Source organism: Mustela erminea, chromosome 1 (genome assembly GCF_009829155.1).
Source record: "Mustela erminea isolate mMusErm1 chromosome 1, mMusErm1.Pri, whole genome shotgun sequence".
Classification (NCBI taxonomy): Eukaryota; Metazoa; Chordata; class Mammalia; order Carnivora; family Mustelidae; genus Mustela; species Mustela erminea.
In genome coordinates, this window is record NC_045614.1 from 175565826 (window position 1) to 175585661 (window position 19836).

The following is a 19836-nucleotide window of genomic DNA, read 5'->3' on the forward strand; positions in this document are numbered from 1 at the left end:
ATTTAACAAGGGATTAAAATTTAATAACCTCTGGGGCACCTGGGTGGCTGAGTCATTGGCTGGCTGCCTTCAGCTTGGGTCGCAATCCCAGGGTCCTGGTATGGAGCCCCACATGGGACTGCCTGCTCAGTGGGAGACCTGCTTATCTCACTCCCCCTCCCCCCTACTTGTTTTTGTTCCCTCTCTAGCTGTGTCTCTCTGTCAAATAAATAAAATCTTTAAAAAAATGAATAACTTCTATTATTCTTTGTAGTTACGAGGTTCTCAAGCCCATGATGCCTTTCCAATGACAGACTCTTTACATTGTGAAATAGGAGTTTCATTAAAATTAAGTAAGACATAATTCTGCATATATGAAAAGATCCAGAAGTCATAGGCCCCATTTGTATCTTTATTTGGTTCAAATTTTCAAAATTAAATTGAGAACCTCTGTGTAATGGTATGTATGTGTTTGGTAATGTCCTTAGTCATTCAACATTGCCAACATTTATTTTTTCTCCTTTTTTATACTCTCCAAATACTCTATAACTTCACAGATTTCTCTCCCTTTTGGGTTTTAAGTTTTGATCCCTTGATGCCATTCTATTGCTGTTATCCAAAATCCTTTTAATGACTCCTTGTTATTTTCCAAATCACACTGCACATTATTCCTGCTCTGTTCAGCACAGTAACCGTTAAGTCTGTAAGAATTTTATTTCATTCAGGTTTTACTTTTCTCATCACTGCGATTCAAATTTTCTACAGCTTTTATTTTCTCTCTTATACTGGGTAAGTGGAATTATCTGGACAACTTTTTCTTCCTTTGTATTAAATTTTATTTTAATGCCCTCTTGATCACAGGGAAAAATTCTCCTGCCAAATTAATTCATTCAAATCTTTGCAAAATGTTAGTCTAGCTTGCCAAGAACCCCTCTGTATAGAATCCTAATCTCTGTAACCTGCTGTTTACTTAACATATTTTTTCATTCCAAAGTCATAGCACTTAGCTAGAAGGAATTTAAAAAAAAAAAAAAAAAAGGCAACAGGGTCCATCAGATTTCTTCCCAGAACCTCAAAAACCTGAGAGTCATTTTCCAGCTCTGGGCTAAGTACATTATTTGTATTCATTTTAGTCATGCTGGGTTAGAAGCTATCTAGTCAGTTCAATGGGTCATAGCTATCTGGATATGCTTAAACTTTCTGATTCACTCATCAGGATTAGTTACTGTCACCTACATAACCTCTTATTAGCAGTTTCTTAATAACCTTTGAGGAGAGAAATTTTACTTCTAATTACCAATCTCTAAGCCATTTCTGTGTGTATGAATTGTTATTTCTTTAGAAGGTTTAGGAAGACACTTGTAAAGAAATGTATATGTATTGAATAATGCTCTAAAATTTATTTTCATGTTCTTTTTACAGCATGGAACATTTTCCCATTTAGCAACCTTTGACACTAATCTGCTAAAACATTTACTCAGAAATGTAAAGGGCATGTTTACCGCATTTCCTACTGAATACTGATTCATGTAACTATGAGAAAAGCATGTGTTTTAAACATTTTTACCCCTTAGGGTTATCAGCAAATTATTCTTCAGCTGATTTCTTCAAAGCATTTTTTATATCACACAAGCAGTTTGTATCTGCTCTTACTTGTAATACTTTTCTAGTGACTCCTATATTTTAACTGAAGTGTATCCATCGGAAAAGTCATTAGCATAATGTGTAAGAAGGTGGGAAACGCTAGATTTACTAATATGGATAATAAGATGATTGTTGTTCATTATATATCCTTTTAAATCATTGAATTCTGTCTGCAATGGTTATAATAAAGATAATTCAATAAAAACAACAAAACTTGACCCTTATTTCTTAAAAGTTCTGCCCGCTTCTATAAATGCACACCATAATATCTTTTTTTAGGACATATATTCCTTTTGCCATTAATCTTGAAGTTTACCAAAAATGAGTTAAAAAGGGGGGGGGGTGCTGGGAATACTGATAACAAGTATTAAACAGAACTAATCCTAACTTCCAAGACTTAAGTGGAAATTCTTCACATACAAAAACTGCTTCTCTTCTGCCTCCTTGGAAAATATGCAGTACTAAATGCCTTAAATATTTCCTGTATGGACATTGAAAAACCATGAAAAGTATGAACAAATAGCAAGTCTTTTCACATGTATGAATGAAACTCAATATATACAAGGAAACCTGAATAAATGTAACAGATACAGCAAGTCCATGGATAAAAACAGTATTATAAAGATACAGATAATCCATCTTTTTGAAGGTCACCTTGTCAGCACATATCAAATTTAAATTTTTATACCCTTTGATATAGTATGTCTAGCTTTAAAAATATGCTATAGAAATATGAGAATGTTCACTGAAAATTACTGCTATTAGTGAAAAATTAGAGACTAATGAAATATCTACAATAGGTCAATGGGTAAATTATGGTTGATCTATACTTTACATAGAGTTGTTAATATAGTTCATTAATCATTCAAATCATTCAATAAATATCTATTAAGAACCTTCTATGTGACAGTATTCTATTTAGGACACACACCAGTGAAAATGTGAGACAAACTCTCTGCTTTCACAGAATATTTATTAGGTGATAGCTTGTTTTAAAGAAAATTAAGAAGAAACATGAAATATCACTGGTAGAAAGTGCTTTAGAGAAAAATAAGGTGAAGTAAGGTAAAAAAGCTGTGAGTGAACAAGACAGGTGTTCTTTTATAGAGATAATCAAGTGATATTTGAAACTTAACTGAGGGGGCAAGACTAGAAGAAAAATGGGGGAAGAGCATTAAAGGAAGAGGAAATAGATCAAAGGGCACAAGTTGGGAACAAGTATAACTTATTTGAGAAACAGCAAGGGGCCAGTGGTGACTAGAACTCAGTGTGTAAGTTAAGAGGTAAGAAATGAGTTCAAAGAGACAGCTGAAAAGAAAGATCACTAAGACTCAAGCAGGCTATAGTGAGGATTTTGACTTTTGCTCTTAATAAGATTTCAGATGACTGGAAGGTTTTGTCACAAGGAATGATGAGATCTGGCTTATATATTAAGTGGGTCATTCTTGTTGCTATCTGGGTAATAGGCTTCAGAAGGCAAGCGAGAGAGCGACATCAGTTAATATTCTATTAAAATAGTTCAAGTGAGAGGGGATAGTGTCTAGACTAAAATAGCAGCAGTAAATGTAATGATACTAGATATATTTTAAGGCTGACCTGATAAGACTTGCTAATGATTTGGATATGGGGTGGGGTATAAGAGAAAGAGGAAATAGCAAATATGAGATAGGTCAGCACATGCTAATATACAAGGTTGTCTATGATGTATTATCAAGTGAGATCAAAGAAATCTTCATAAAATTTGTAGAACTAGACCATTTTTATTTTGTAATGACCTGGAAAGATAGATATTAATAGGGGAAATTTTCAACTTTTTAATTATGGGCCTGCTCCTGGGTTCCCAGGAAAGCTATACTTTAAAATTTAGCAAGGTCAAAATGACTGCATGAAACCTCAAACCATGGGCTCTATTTCTGCCCCAAGTAGACACTGTAAATCTGCTTAAAGAAAGTAATCAAAAGGAGCATTCTGAACAGAAAAGAAAAGAAAAAGTATAACTTTCCTGGATCCCATAAGATTAAAGTCATAGAGCCCTTCATATACTTAGAAACTTAAGATAAGGTCTCAACGTTCTGAAAATCTTTTTGTCTAATAATATGTAAATTTTTATATAAAAAATGTATATGGCCTTTCACAAAATGTTCCCTTACTGGAGCACTCTCTTATTTGTGAAAACTGTGTATCATGGGCAGCTGTCCTAACTTGGGCTGGAATAAATCTCTCTCTCTCTCTCTAATTCTTTTAATTCTGAAAGGTTTGTTCATTTTGTGTCAACAATACCAAGTTTTAATTAATAGTTAACTCTAAGGAAGTAGTAAACTTCCTTTAAGAGGAAGTAGGAGCTAAACACTTCACATTTTACTCCAGGACTTTGCTATTATTTGAGTATTTTGTTGCTAACATGTATAATTTCTGTAAGAAATACAAATACAAGGGTGCCTGGGTGGTTCAGTTACTTAAGCATCTGCCTTTGGCTCAGACCATGGTCCCAGGTCCCAGGATGGAGCTCCCCATCCAGCTTCTTGCTCAGTGGGGAGTCTGCTGCTCTCTCTGTTTCTCTCTCTTCCTCGGCTCCTCCCACCAGCTCATGTTCTCTCTCTCTCTCAAATAAATAAATAAAATTTAAAAAAATACAAATACAAAAGTGGAAAAATACATATATGATTACATTTAAATATAAAGCCTCTGTATTTTGAAGATACCACAAGGTGACAACACAAATTATAAACTTTAAATATTGCAAGTAATAAATATGTGTGGAATACATATTCAAAACATATATAATGAACTCTCAAAAATCAACAAGAAAAAGAAAACAAAATGAAAAAAGGAGCAAAATACATGAACAAGAAAGGAAAAGGGAATGGCTAAGAAATATAAAAAGAAGCTCACTTTCGCAAATGAACAGGAAATGCAAGTTAAAAACAACCTGAAATTAATTTTTTATATCCACTGGCCTGGTAAAAGTTAAATACTCTAGAATTAATTATTATTGTATGTGATATGAAAATATACATTTGTGTATAAAAATATGACCAGGAACTCCATTGCTGGTAAAATGTAAATTAATAGAGACACTTTATGAAATACTGAATTATAAAATAAAGTTGTAAATATGTAAATAAAAATAAAGTAATTTAAAAATTGTTTCTGTAGTGAAAGAAAGGAAAGATGATAACATGAGTCTTTAAATTACAGGTGACTATAGCTTTGATAGTTCACTTGTAATGTTTCATAACATAAAACTAAATGATTTATAAATTAACTTTTCAACACATAGTGGATCAAAACATTTGAAATGTAAATCTTGTACTTTATTTTTCAATAATATAAATACTAAATTGAGTTTCCAAATGAAATTTCTCATTTAAAAAAACATCTGGTTGGTGTACAACAAATCATGGCAAACTTAAGTTACAAGGGATGGTGAAAAATACAGGCTATGGAAAAATGCAGAAAATCCCAAATTTAAATACTTACCCTGATATGAAATAGAAAATAAGTTTAGAAAACATATGTTTCTTATTAGAGTAAGTTGGTAACCTATCCTAACTCCAGAATCTGGATTATATAACTTTCATTAGCCTTGGTCATATAGGAGTTAGCTACTCATTCAATTTGTCCAGATATGCAATTCAGAAAATACAGGGTAAGTGAAGACTATTTCATTTCAGGGAATCCATCAACCTTGGGGTTCCCTATTAGACAACACAAGTCTGTACTCTTGGGGCGGATGGTAAATATGGAATCACAGAATCTATTTAGGGCTATTCTATTAATCCAAGGAAATGATGATGATATCATAGACTAGAGTGGTTACAGTAACGGTTTTAAAAGGAAATGAAGCAACAGATTCTTAATAGCAGAAAACAAATTGATGGTTACCAGAAGGGAGGTAGGTTGGGGGATGGGTTAGATAGGTGATGTGGATAAACAAGTGTACTTGTTATGATGAATATCAGGTAATATAAGGAAGTGCTGAATCACTAAATTATACACCTGAAAGTAGTATTACACTGTATGTTAACTAGAATTTAAACAAAAAACTTAAATTAAAAGTGTATTTTATTTTATTTTATTTTTTATTTATTTTTTAAAAATTTTTATTTATTTATTTGACAGCGAGAGATCACAAGTAGGCAGAGAGGCAGGCAGAGAGAGAAAGGGAAGCAGGCTCACTGAGCAGAGAGCCTGACGTGGGGGTCTATCCCAGGACTCTGGGATCATGACCTGAGCCGAAGGCAGAAGGTTAACCCACTGAGCCACTCAGGTGCCCCAAAAAGTTTATTTTAAAAGAAAAAAATTCTGTATATATTTTTAAAGGAAAGCCACAGAAATTTGTTGTTGAATCCATTATAAAGTTTGAGGAAAGAGTGAAGGAAAAAAAAAACAAAACAAAACTCCAAGTTTTTGTCTAGAGTTACTAGAATACTGGGATCTCACTTTTGTGAAACAGTGATTACTGTGGAAGGAACAGGTTGAGGTGGGTTAATAAGGAGTTTCAGATTTGGATATGTTATATAAGATGCCCGAGAGACATCCAAGTTGAGCAGGTAGAATTCTGGATGTACAAGTCTGAGTTCACAGCAGAAATCTAGGCTGGAATATATATTCAGGATTCAGTTAATATAAAATATTGAGGTTAAATAAAACCATATAGAGAGTAAATGGCAATATAAGAATCAAATTACTGATCCTTGGAGGAGAAATCAACCAAGAAAACAGAAAAGGTTAAGAAAAGAACCAAAACTGAGTGATTTTATGGAAACCAACTGATATAATTGTTTCAAAAAAGAGGTAGATAATACATATAATTAATGCTGTTGATAACTCAAATAAGAGGAAGGTTGAAAATTAATTTCTAAATTTGACAATGTGACCATATGATCTTGAGTTGGGTTGTTTTGGCAGAATAGCTGGACAAAAGTGGAATTGTTCTGTGAGTAAAGATGGGGAATACAGACAGTTCTTGCATGGAGAAGTAATGAAGACAAGATACAGATAATTTTTCAAGGAAATTTTTTTAGAGAAATGTGTAGTACCTGAAGAAGGATGAACATATGGCAGCATATTTATATGCTGTTGTATATAATACAATTGATGATGCATTAGATTAACACTATTAATATTAGAGAATATGTATCATTAATTGTATAATTTACCTTTCTTACATTTCAATGATAATTTACAAAATCTTCACTTTTGTTATCACTTTTATTTTCATTTAATAGTTAATTTTTACAGTTTATTCCTCAGGAAAATATAGGCTGCTAGTCCATCTTTCCTCTACAATTTTTAATATGATGTGTGTATGCATATATACATGTTTGTATCTATATCTGTAGACACACATATATGTATAGTCACATAAAGATCTACTATGAGACAAATGAGAGGTTTGAACTAAATTATCTCTTACTCCCTAGACCCTTTTTAAAAGACTATACTGCTTTCCTACAGTTTCTTCAGAGATTTGCTTCATTTATTGGGAGCAGTTATTTATAGAACTATTGCTCAACTTCACCTGTCATTGTGAACTCCTAAATCTGATCTATTTACGACCCTTTCTTCTTGACTGAAAAAAAATATGTTTACCACTTTAATTAAAATTATTTATTAACAGGATTAATGACATTGCTTTTTCTCTATCTCATTCTGTGAAAAAACTTTGTTCTTGGTCCATTTTTATCTTAACAATTGTTGCCTCTCTTCAGTTTTGCTGATCCATACTGTATAGAATTTAGAGTAGCTAAATTTGTCAACAGTGCTCTCATTTATAAAATATAAAGAACCCCATGTTATTCCTTACTATAGGGTTATTTTTATTATTGCTTATTTTATTTAGACTGGTGATTAATCTCATTGAGTGTTTACTCAGTGCAATGTGAAAAAGTTATAATTTTTTAAAATGGGATTTGGACCACCATTCTAGTCTGTCCAAATTAGCAATGTGTTAGTCTATTAAGAAAAGACAGTAGCCACACATGTTTCCAGGCTTTGGATTTGTAAATGCTTCTGAAATTAATAAATACAAAGTGTTAGGAACCACTAGCCTATTTCATCTATAAAGCATATTTTTGGCCAAGTTTTTGTTTTGTTTTGTTTTGTTGTTGTTGTTTTAGTGAGGCAAGGAGAAAAGAGGAGAGGGGGAGAGAGAGAATCTTAAGCAGGCTCCATGCCTAGCCCAGTGTGGAGCCTGATATGGAGCTTGATCTCACACCCCTGAGATCATGACCTGAGCCAAATCAAGTCAGACAACTTAACCAACTGATCCATCTAGATGTCCCACAAAATATTTTTTTTAATGTCTAACTTTATACCTTTAGTTCTATCAACAGATTTCCTATGTAATTAATATTTTAAAATTGATTTATCAAACTATATAGGAGACAGAAACAATGATATATTGAGATATCATCAATTCTATCAAGGAGTTTACAACTGAATAATATGGAAAGAAGAATAAGAGCAACAAAACACTCTTCCTGAAATAATAATTGTAATACAAGGCAAATGTGATAAAGGCTATAAACTGAATATAGATTTTCCAAAAAAAAAGGTGGTGAGAGAACTATAAACAATTAGAAAGAGGTCTTAAACTTTTGAAGTGTCATGCTTGAATTAAGCAGACCTGTGAATATATATCATTATAACATTAGTTCTGATACACATGCAAATATAATTCCTACTTTTTGTGCCTTATCATTTCAGAATTAAACTGTCAGTGGTAACTATTGCTTTTCTTATATCTTTTATTTAACAATTAACTTCATTTATTATGTGCCCACAGTTAAATTATGTTTTTCATTCTCCATTTACACAACTTTTGATTATTGCTGAGTGACTATGTCTTTTAAAAGCATCATTCCTGGAGAGACTCACCAGTTTGATGGGTGGGAGTGGATGGAGCAAGCTACTATTACACCTCCCTGCTCCAAAAATCGATTTACATATTATCATTAGATAAAGGGCCTATCATATATTAAGCTGATAAGAACAGAGACTACATCTGATTTAGCCAAAAGGCCAAGAAGCAATTGACTATGTTTAAAAAATAAATACATCAGTTACAATTATAATGTGCAACCTCTATTCATGGAATTACTATCATCCTTCTTTATGGCAATGCATTTCAGTAATCTGAGTGAAGATTCATTATATTTCAAAATGTGAAAAATCTAAAATTTAAATTTTGAGGTAGTCTTTAAAAAATTCCCTTTTAAGGTTGTTTTGCCAACTCACTGACCTGTCTCTCCAGAGTCCTCCCAGGTATGAAGAATTAACATTATATGGATATTTAATTACCTTTAAACTTTCACTTAGAATCAAGAGCAATAACAAAGGTAGAGTTTGAGGTATAGAAAAAAAAGCATATAAAGATTACCTACTTCCATTTATGTAGTATATACAGAAGGGCTTGAAAAATTTGATACACATCTTTATAATCATTTAACTTTAAACTCTAGTATAATGGATTAAGCTTGATATTTTTATAGTATGTACAAAATAGTACCATGATGTTTTTAATTAGTGAATTTTGCATGCTTTAAAACAATCAAATTTCAAAAATATTTTTGAGAAGCCAGATGTTTGTTACAGATTTTTTTTTTCCCCAAATAACAAGAGATAAATGTTAAGTTCAAACTAAAAGTATAGACTTTTTCATGTACTTAACTCTGGGGTCTAAAAAGACAAAGTGCCATAGAAAAAAAATCTTTCTACTTCAAAATATATGTAATTAAGGAATATGTTGTTTTCCTAGAAACTTTTCCAACCTGGCTCCTATGGAGCTGCAGCATGTACATCCAGAGGAGAAGTAACATCAGGGTCTGGTGAGGTGGTCTCTTCAGTGCCTTCTTGAATTTTCCCCCCTTTTAGCAGTGTTGAAAATAGGTCTGGAAAAGCATAGGAAAGCTATATCAAATTTTCCTTAGGAGGTTTTTTTCCATACTGTTTTAGCAACTTTGCATAGTGAAGGTGTTATATGGTATGACATACGTATTCATTTTCACTAATGAGTCCTCCCATGTAAAATCAACAGTATTCTCAAGAAAAATATAATTACCCTGTATTAATTCAAATCAGGCTATATTTGAAAATATGCTTGTGTGAGTCAGATCAGAAGCATCCTTAGAACTACACAAACATGAAAAAGCTTTCTAAGGAAAAGAACTATTTAGGATGGTATCCTTTCTACAAAATGAAATATGATGATTTAGGACAGTATGTTTTTTAATAGGCTATCCTTATAAGCTAGATTTTAAAAAAATATTTAAATATTATATGCTCATATACAGTCCAGAAAGTTGAAATGCATTGTTTAATGAGTATAAGAATTATTTCCATGTGTACTAATAAACATTCTAACATATGTATGTCACATATATATGAAATAGTTATACATTTGTTTTTACCAAAAATAAAAATATCACTTCATTTCTAATCTTGAATGAAAAATAAAAGAGTGTATGTTGGCAGATATACATCATCTTTAATATGTTGAAATGATCAGTGTCATTAGTTACAACATGAGAAATATATTTTTATTTGATTTTCCCCAGTATTGACTAGTTGACATGTAGTAAAAATATTGATGATTTAATTATAGTTGTTTTCTAAAATCCACAAGAATGTTGTTTATGTATTATCTTCTGGTTTAGTGAAAACGAATGTAGTAATAAATATTTCAAGAAGAAAGGTTGCTAAAACAGTAACCATTAATCTAAATACTCAGTGTTGCTGGATTAATCTTTACAAGGCTTGGATGGATATTAGAGAACCAATACCAGAATTTCTGTAGTACAACTGAATTTATGGTTATACTCTACAATTGAATTACAATTGAATTTATAGTGCTAGAATATTAAAAAAAATGTAATGAAGAAGAATTTTATAGTGCTAGGAGCTAAGTTAATATATAAAGTTATCATATTTAAAAGACCTTTCTTCTATCCCATGTTTTCATGTTTAAGCTAGATAGTCCTTTAGGAAAAAGACATTTGAATTATCTGATTGCTTTATGGTCTTTAATTTGTTAACATTTATTTCAATATCATTTGCCTTCCCAATTGCACATTCTTAAATTTACAACTTTATCTAAACCTCACTAATACTTGAAAGCACTGTAAAATAATGGAAATGCTATAAATTAATTTTTACAAATGTTCTTATACCCACTTACTATATAATTATGACACATACATATAGTGAAATTATAGTTACACAATATGTATTTTGCTCAATGAAACAAAAAATCAGTAGAAATGTCCATTTCTGCTTGATATATTTTGTCAGATTTTTTTAGAAATCTGTATTTGGTTATTTCAAAACCACAGTTAAAAACTGATTCTCAAAAAATGATAATTTACAGCTAAGATAAAAAAAGTTATTAATTTCTTTAATAATAATGGCAAAATAAAATTAGAATTGATATTTAAGAATAAGCACTAAAAACAAAAATGAAGACCAAAGCTTGAAGGAAGGAAAATCTGGTGGAAATTAATCCTGACCTCTGTGATTTAAATTTAAGTTAAAAATCAAAATAGTCTAGTTAGTCGGATAGAGATACTCTATTTACAAACAACTGTCTTTGTGGCTTAAATATATGCAAATTTATTTCTCCCTGCGGGGGAAAAAGACTCATAAACCTGTGAAACTGAGGGGTGCCTGGGTGGCTCAGTGGTTAAAGCCTCTGCCTTTGGCTCAGGTCATGATCTCAGGGTCCTGGGATCAACCCCCCCCCCCCCCCCCCCGCATCTTGGGCTTTCTGCTCAACAGGGAGCCTGCTTCCCCCTCTCTTTCTCTGCCTGCCTCTGCAGAGAGGTGATCTTGTGATCTTTGTGATCTTTGTCTGTCAAATAAATAAATAAAATCTTTTTATTTTTATTTATTTATTTGACAGAGAGAGAGAGAGAGATCACAAGTAGGCAGAGAGGCAGGCAGAGAGAGAGGAGGAAGCAGGCTCCCTGCAGAGCAGAGAGCCCAATGCGGGGCTCGATCCCAGGACCCTGGGATCATGACCTGAGCCGGAGGCAGAGGCTTTAATCCACTGAGCCACCCAGGCGCCCCTAAATAAATAAAATCTTAAAAAAAAAAAAAAACCTCTGAAACTGAAAAGTGTGTTCAATGACAGTTTGCTGCAACCAAAGACCAAAACCCTAATAAATAGAAGGTGCATTTCTTCAAGATCAGCTGAAACATAAACCAAATGAAATCCTCACAAGATAGCTAGAAAAATGAGTTCACCATAGTTCCCAAGAGTTCATAAAGGATTCAATATTAAATATATCTTTTAAAGATAAAGGTATCAAAGTTAAAACATACAATAATAGTAAAATCACTTTCATTTTCACAAATTTCTGGCCAACAGGTTGTCATTTTATATAAGCAAGCAGAATTCTAAATTGAAAAGAGCAAACTATGAAAGAAAAAATTATGAATCAGGGAAAATTTGCTGCTAAACAAAATCACAGCCTAAGAGAAACCTTTTCAAAGGTATAAGAGATAAGCTAGACATATTATAGATGGTAAGCTAGTAAAAACCTCATTTTCCATAACTTAGTAATGAAATATGAGTTCACAAGCCACAGATGCTATAACAGGAGAAAAATGGCAAATTCTGTTTGTCTCCTTGGAATATTATTATAGCAAATAATTAGACAGACATCACACACACACACACACACACACACTAGTTGATAATAGCTAAATTTTAAATATTAAATATCAAATTATTTGGGAGATGTAAGTTAGTACCTTATAAAAGAGGGAGTATAAACTGAAACATAAAGGAAAAAGATGAAATTTTCTAAGTATAGGGATCCTCCAAGTATGAAGATAAGTAAGCAAATAAAGCAAAAGTAAGGTAGCAAGCATTCATTATAAACTCCGTTATTTACAATCTCCTTTATAGGATCAACAAAGATTAATATCACTATTTAGTTATTAAATAAAAGGTTTTAAAGTTCCCTGTCAGTGTCTAATTAGCTTACAGAGCAATAAGGAATAAATAGAAGACAACTGGTAAGGTTACGTATGGACTGAGGCCAACCTGAATTTATTTATTTTTTATTTTATTTTTTTAAATATTTTTATTTCTTCATTTGAGAGGGGAGAGAGAGAGAGAGAGAGAGAGAGAGAGAGAGAACACATGCACAAGCAGGAGAGGCAGCAGAGGAAGAAGAAGACTCCCCACTAAGCTGGGAGCCTGACAAGCGGCTCGATGCCAGGACCCTGAGATCATGACCTGAGCCGAAGGATGACACTTAACCATCTGAGCCACCCAGGCACACCCAACCTGAATTTAATAAAGACACACAAAATAATTTTGCACAGCAGCAGGTAGAAATGAGAAAACTGTAATAACAAAACAATTCCTCGGTAAAATGAATTTTGGAAAGCCCAAGAATCAAATTTTAATGTTATGTGCATGCTTGCGTTGGATTATTTATTTTTATATTTAAAAATATTTCAGTCTTTAGGGGCGCCTGGGTGGCTCAGTGGATTAAGCCGGTGCCTTCGGCTCAGGTCATGATCTCAGTGTCCTGGGATCGAGCCCCGCATCGGGCTCTTTGCTCAGCGGGAGCCTGCTTCTCTCTCTCTCTCTGCCTGACTCTCCGCCTACTTGTGATTTCTCTCTCTGTCAAATAAATAAATAAAATCTTTAAAAAAAAAAAATATTTCAGTCTTTAAAATGCTGTTTTAACTTCAGGGTGCCTACCAGGAATTGTATGTTCTATGCTTCTGATTTTTGTGAAACATGTCATGTGACATTTCTTTCCAGTGTACACTTTAGATAATATTGGCCTGCAGTGAAAAATATAATATATGGCAGTGGAAGAGACTTATGGTAGAAAAAGTTTTCTATTGAGTTGTCATTGCAAATACTGGGAGTGCCTCAGTAAATTTCTAATCTAACTCAATGGATTATAAGTTTAGTAAAGGGTAAGGGTAAGAGATTATAAAAGTGCTTGTTGGTTTTGAGATGCTTTCAGGTGTACACATAGTTAAGTACTTAAGTCTAAGGTATGAAAGGTATTAATACATCCCCGCCTTTTGTCCTCATGAAGGTACTGCTGATAGGGTACAGCAATATCCCTGGAACCCTGGAAACTTCTATTCTAAATATACCATCCTAGAATGATAACTCCAGTGAACTCTGGGTAAACTCATTTTCTGGCCTAAAAATAAAGCAAAAAATGTTCTAAGATTAAAAAATTCTAAGATTAAATCTTGTTTACTTGTGTAGCATGATATTAAAGATACCTAAAACTGTACAGAAAAGAAGAAATTAAAGATACATATGTTAATTCATATATATGAATATATATGAATATCTACATATAATATTGGTGGAAAGTGAAAGATGGTGGAGAAGTAGCAGGCTGAGACTACTTCAGCTAGCCGGATATCAGCTAGATAGCTTATCTAAAGATTGCAAACACCTGAAAATCCATCAGCAGATCAAAAAGAAGAAGAACAGCAATTCTGGAAACAGAAAAACAACCACTTTCTGAAAGGTAGGACCGGCGGAGAAGTGAATCCAAAACGACGGGAAGATAGACCCCGGGGGGAGGGGCCGGCTCCCGGCAAGCGGCGGAGCAACGGTGCACAAAATCAGGACTTTTAAAAGTCTGTTCCGCTGAGGGACATCGCTCCAGAGGCTAAACCGGGGCGAAGCCCACGCGGGGTCAGCGTGGCCCAGGTCCCCGCAGGGTCACAGAAGGATCGGGGGTGTCTGAGTGTGGCAGACCTTGCGGGTATTGGAACGGGAAAGCCGGCTACAGAGACAGAGCCGACAGTAAGCTCACAGCTCGGTGTTACCTTGAACCGGTGGCTGGCTCGGTGAGCTCAGAGCGCGGCCGGAGGTCAGGCAGACGGGAGTAACTGGGCACTGTTCTCTGAGGGCGCACTGAGGAGTGGGGCCCCGGGCTCTCGGCTCCTCCCGGCCAGAGACCAGGAGGCCACCATTTGTATTCCCGTCCTCCAGAACTCTACGGAAAGCGCTCAGGGAACAAAAGCTCCTGAAAGCAAACCCGAGGGGATTACTCACCCCGGCCCCTGATAAGGGCGGTGCAATTCCGCCTGGGGCAAAGACACTTGAGAATCATTACAACAGGCCCCTCCCCCAGAAGATCATCAAGAAATCCAGCCGAGACCAAGTTCACCTACCAAGGAGTGCGGTTTCAATACCAAGGAGAGCAGCAGAATTCCAGAGGAGGAGAAAGCAAAGCACGGAACTCATGGCTTTTTCCCTGTGATTTTTTTTAGTCTTGCAGTTAATTTAATTTTTTCTTTTTCATTTTTTGTTTTTTTTCTCGCCTTCTGGTAAAATTTTTTTTTTAACTTTTACCTTTTTCTTTTTTAATGTTTTTTAACCAGTTTATCTAATATATATATTTTTTCTTTTTTATATTTTTATTTGTTTTTTTTTTTAATTCTTTTTTTTTTTCTTCCTTTTTGAACCTCTTTTTATCCCCTTTCTCCCCCCTCACGATTTGGGATCTCTTCTAATTTGGTTAAAGCATATTTTCCTGGGGTTGTTGCCACCCTTTTAGTATTTTACTTGCTCCTTCATATACTCTTATCTGGACAAAATGACAAGAAGGAAAAATTCACCACAAAAAAAAGAAGAAGAGGCAGTACCGAAGGCTAGGGACCTAATCAATACAGACATTGGTAATATGTCAGATCTAGAGTTCAGAATAACAATTCTCAAGGTTCTAGCCGGGCTCGAAAAAGGCATGGAAGATATTAGAGAAACCCTCTCGAGAGATATAAAAGCCCTTTCTGGAGAAATGAACTAAAATCTAACCAAGTTGAAATCAAAAAAGCTATTAATGAGGTGCAATCAAAAATGGAGGCTCTCACTGCTAGGATAAGTGAGGCAGAAGAAAGAATTAGTGATATAGAAGACGAAATGACAGAGAATAAAGAAGCTGAGCAAAAGAGGGACAAACAGCTACTGGACCACGAGGGGAGAATTCGAGAGATAAGTGACACCATAAATTGAAACAACATTAGAATAATTGGGATTCCAGAAGAAGAAGAAAGAGAGAGGGGAGCAGAAGGTATACTGGAGAGAATTATTGGGGAGAATTTCCCCAATATGGCAAAAGGAACGAGCATCAAAATTCAGGAGGTTCAGAGAACGCCCCTCAAAATCAATAAGAATAGGCCCACACCCCGTCACCTAATAGTAAAATTTACAAGTCTCAGTGACAAAGAGAAAATCCTGAAAGCAGCCCGGGAAAAGAAGTCTGTAACATACAATGGTAAAAATATTAGATTGGCAGCTGACTTATCCACAGAGACCTAGCAGGCCAGAAAGAGCTGGCATGATATTTTCAGAGCACTAAACGAGAAAAACATGCAGCCAAGAATACTATATCCAGCCAGGCTATCATTGAAAATAGAAGGAGAGATTAAAAGATTCCAGGACAAACAAAAACTGAAAGAATTTGCAAACACCAAACCAGCTCTACAGGAAATATTGAAAGGGCTCCTCTAAGCAAAGAGAGAGCCTACAAGTGGTAGATCAGAAAGGAACAGAGACCATATACAGTAACAGTCACCTTACAGGCAATACAATGGCACTAAATTCATATCTCTCAATAGTTACCCTGAATGTTAATGGGCTAAATGCCCCTGTCAAAAGACACAGGCTATCAGAATGGATAAAAAAACAAAACCCATCTATATGTTGCCTCCAAGAAACTCATTTTAAGCCCGAAGACACCTCCAGATTTAAAGTGAGGGGGTGGAAAAGAATTTACCATGCTAATGGACATCAGAAGAAAGCAGGAGTGGCAGTCCTTATTTCAGATCAATTAGATTTTAAGCCAAAGACTATAATAAGAGATGAGGAAGGACACTATATCATACTCAAAGGGTCTGTCCAACAAGAAGATCTAACAATTTTAAATATCTATGCCCCCAACGTGGGAGCAGCCAACTATATAAACCAATTAATAACAAAAACAAAGAAACACATAAACAATAATACAATAATAGTAGGGGACTTTAACACTCCCCTCACTGAAATGGACAGATCATCCAAGCAAAAGATCAGCAAGGAAATAAAGGCCTTAAACGACACACTGGACCAGATGGACATCACAGATATATTCAGAACATTTCATCCCAAAGCAACAGAATACACATTCTTCTCTAGTGCACATGGAACATTCTCCAGAATAGATCACATCCTCGGTCCTAAATCAGGACTCAACCGGTATCAAAAGATTGGGATCATTCCCTGCATATTTTCAGACCACAATGCTCTAAAGCTAGAACTCAACCACAAAAGGAAGTTTGAAAAGAACCCAAATACATGGAGACTAAACAGCATCCTTCTAAAGAATGAATGGGTCAACCGGGAAATTAAAGAAGAATTGAAAAAAATCATGGAAACAAATGATAATGAAAATACAACGGTTCAAAATCTGTGGGACACAACAAAGGCAGTCCTGAGAGGAAAATATATAGCGGTTCAAGCCTTTCTCAAGAAACAAGAAAGGTCTCAGGTACACAATCTAACCCTACACCTAAAGGAGCTGGAGAAAGAACAAGAAAGAAACCCTAAGCACAGCAGGAGAAGAGAAATAATAAAGATCAGAGCAGAAATCAATGAAATAGAAACCAAAAAAACAATAGAACAAATCAATGAAACTAGGAGCTGGTTCTTTGAAAGAATTAATAAAATTGATAACCCCCTGGCCTGACTTATCAAAAAGAAAAGAGAAAGGACCCAAATAAATAAAATCATGAATGAAAGGGGAGAGATCACAACTAACACCAAAGAAATACAAACTATTATAAGAACATACTATGAGCAACTCTACGCCAATAAATTTGACAATCTGGAAGAAATGGATGCATTCCTAGAAACATATAAACTACCACAACTGAACCAGGAAGAAATAGAAAGCCTGAACAGACCCATAACCAGTAAGGAGATTGAAACAGTCATTAAAAATCTCCAAACAAACAAAAGCCCAGGGCCAGACAGCTTCCCGGGGGAATTCTACCAAACATTTAAAGAAGAACTAATTCCTATTCTCCTGAAACTGTTCCAAAAAATAGAAATGGAAGGAAAACTTCCAAACTCTTTTTATGAGGCCAGCATCACCTTGATCCCAAAACCAGACAAGGATCCCATCAAAAAGAGAGCTATAGACCAATATCCTTGATGAACACAGATGCGAAAATACTCAACAAAATACTAGCCAATAGGATTCAACAGTACATTAAAAGGATTATTCACCACGACCAAGTGGGATTTATTCCAGGGCTGCAAGGTTGGTTCAACATCCGCAAATCAGTCAATGTGATACAACACATCAATAAAAGAAAGAACAAGAACCATATGATACTCTCAATAGATGCTGAAAAAGCATTTGACAAAGTACAGCATCCCTTCCTGATCAAAACTCTTCAAAGTGTAGGGATAGAGGGCACATACCTCAATATCATCAAAGCCATCTATGAAAAACCTACCGCAAATATCATTCTCAATGGAGAAAAACTGAAAGCTTTTCCGCTAAGGTCAGGAACACGGCAGGGATGTCCATTATCACCACTGCTATTCAACATAGTACTAGAGGTCCTAGCCTCAGCAATCAGACAACAAAAGGAAATTAAAGGCATCCAAATCGGCAAAGAAGAAGTCAAATTATCACTCTTCGCAGATGATATGATACTATATGTGGAAAACCCAAAAGACTCCACTCCAAAACTGCTAGGACTTATACAGGAATTCAGTAACGTGTCAGGATATAAAATCAATGCACAGAAATCAGTTGCATTTCTCTACACCAACAGCAAGACAGAAGAAAGAGAAATTAAGGAGTCAATCCCATTTACAATTGCACCCAAAACCATAAGACACCTAGGAATAAACCTAACCAAAGAGGCACAGAATCTATACTCAGAAAACTATAAAGTACTCATGAAAGAAATTGAGGAAGACACAAAGAAATGGAAAAATGTTCCATGCTCCTGGATTGGAAGAATAAATATTGTGAAAATGTCTATGCTACCTAAAGCAATCTACACATTTAATGCAATTCCTATCAAAGTACCATCCATCTTTTTCAAAGAAATGGAACAAATAATTCTAAAATTTATATGGAACCAGAAAAGACCTCGAATAGCCAAAGGGATATTGAAAAAGAAAGCCAACGTTGGTGGCATCACAATTCCGGACTTCAAGCTCTATTACAAAGCTGTCATCATCAAGACAGCATGGTACTGGCACAAAAACAGACACATAGATCAATGGAACAGAATAGAGAGCCCAGAAATAGACCCTCAACTGTATGGTCAACTAATCTTCGACAAAGCAGGAAAGAATGTCCAATGGAAAAAAGACAGCCTCTTCAATAAATGGTGCTGGGAAAATTGGACAGCCACATGCAGAAAAATGAAATTGGACCATTTCCTTACACCACACACAAAAATAGACTCAAAATGGATAAAGGACCTCAATGTGAGAAAGGAATCCATCAAAATCCTTGAGGAGCACACAGGCAGCAACCTCTTCGACCTCAGCCACAGCAACATCTTCCTAGGAACAATGCCAAAGGCAAGGGAAGCAAGGGCAAAAATGAACTATTGGGATTTCATCAAGATCAAAAGCTTTTGCACAGCAAAGGAAACAGTTAACAAAATCAAAAGACTACTGACAGAATGGGAGAAGATATTTGCAAACGACATATCAGATAAAGGACTAGTGTCCAGAATCTATAAAGAACTTAGCAAACTCAACACCCAAAGAACAAATAATCCAATCAAGAAATGGGCAGAGGACACGAACAGACATTTCTGCAAAGAAGACATCCAGATGGCCAACAGACACATGAAAAAGTGCTCCATATCACTTGGCATCAGGGAAATACAAATCAAAACCACAATGAGATATCACCTCACACCAGTCAGAATGTCTAAAATCAACAAGTCAGGAAATGACAGATGCTGGCGAGGATGCGGAGAAAGGGGAACCCTCCTACACTGTTGGTGGGAATGCAAGCTGGTGCAGCCACTCTGGAAAACAGCATGGAGGTTCCTCAAAATGTTGAAAATAGAACTGCCCTATGACCCAGCAATTGCACTATTGGGTATTTACCATAAAGATACAAACGTAGTGATCCAAAGGGGCACGTGCACCCGAATGTTTATAGCAGCAATGTCCACAATAGCCAAACTATGGAAAGA

The 19836-nt window shown here is 35.0% G+C and overlaps 1 protein-coding gene and 1 non-coding gene across 5 annotated transcripts in view; both read right to left on the bottom strand.

Moving 5' to 3' along the window:
• The window catches only part of EPHA6 (EPH receptor A6), an 881405-nt gene that overhangs the window by 732842 nt on the left and 128727 nt on the right, over window positions 1–19836 (bottom strand). The gene's annotated exons all lie outside the window — the stretch shown is intronic.
• LOC116580951 lies at window positions 8476–8661 on the bottom strand. The gene has a single exon (XR_004281839.1). It is a non-coding gene; the product is annotated as a U2 spliceosomal RNA (small nuclear RNA).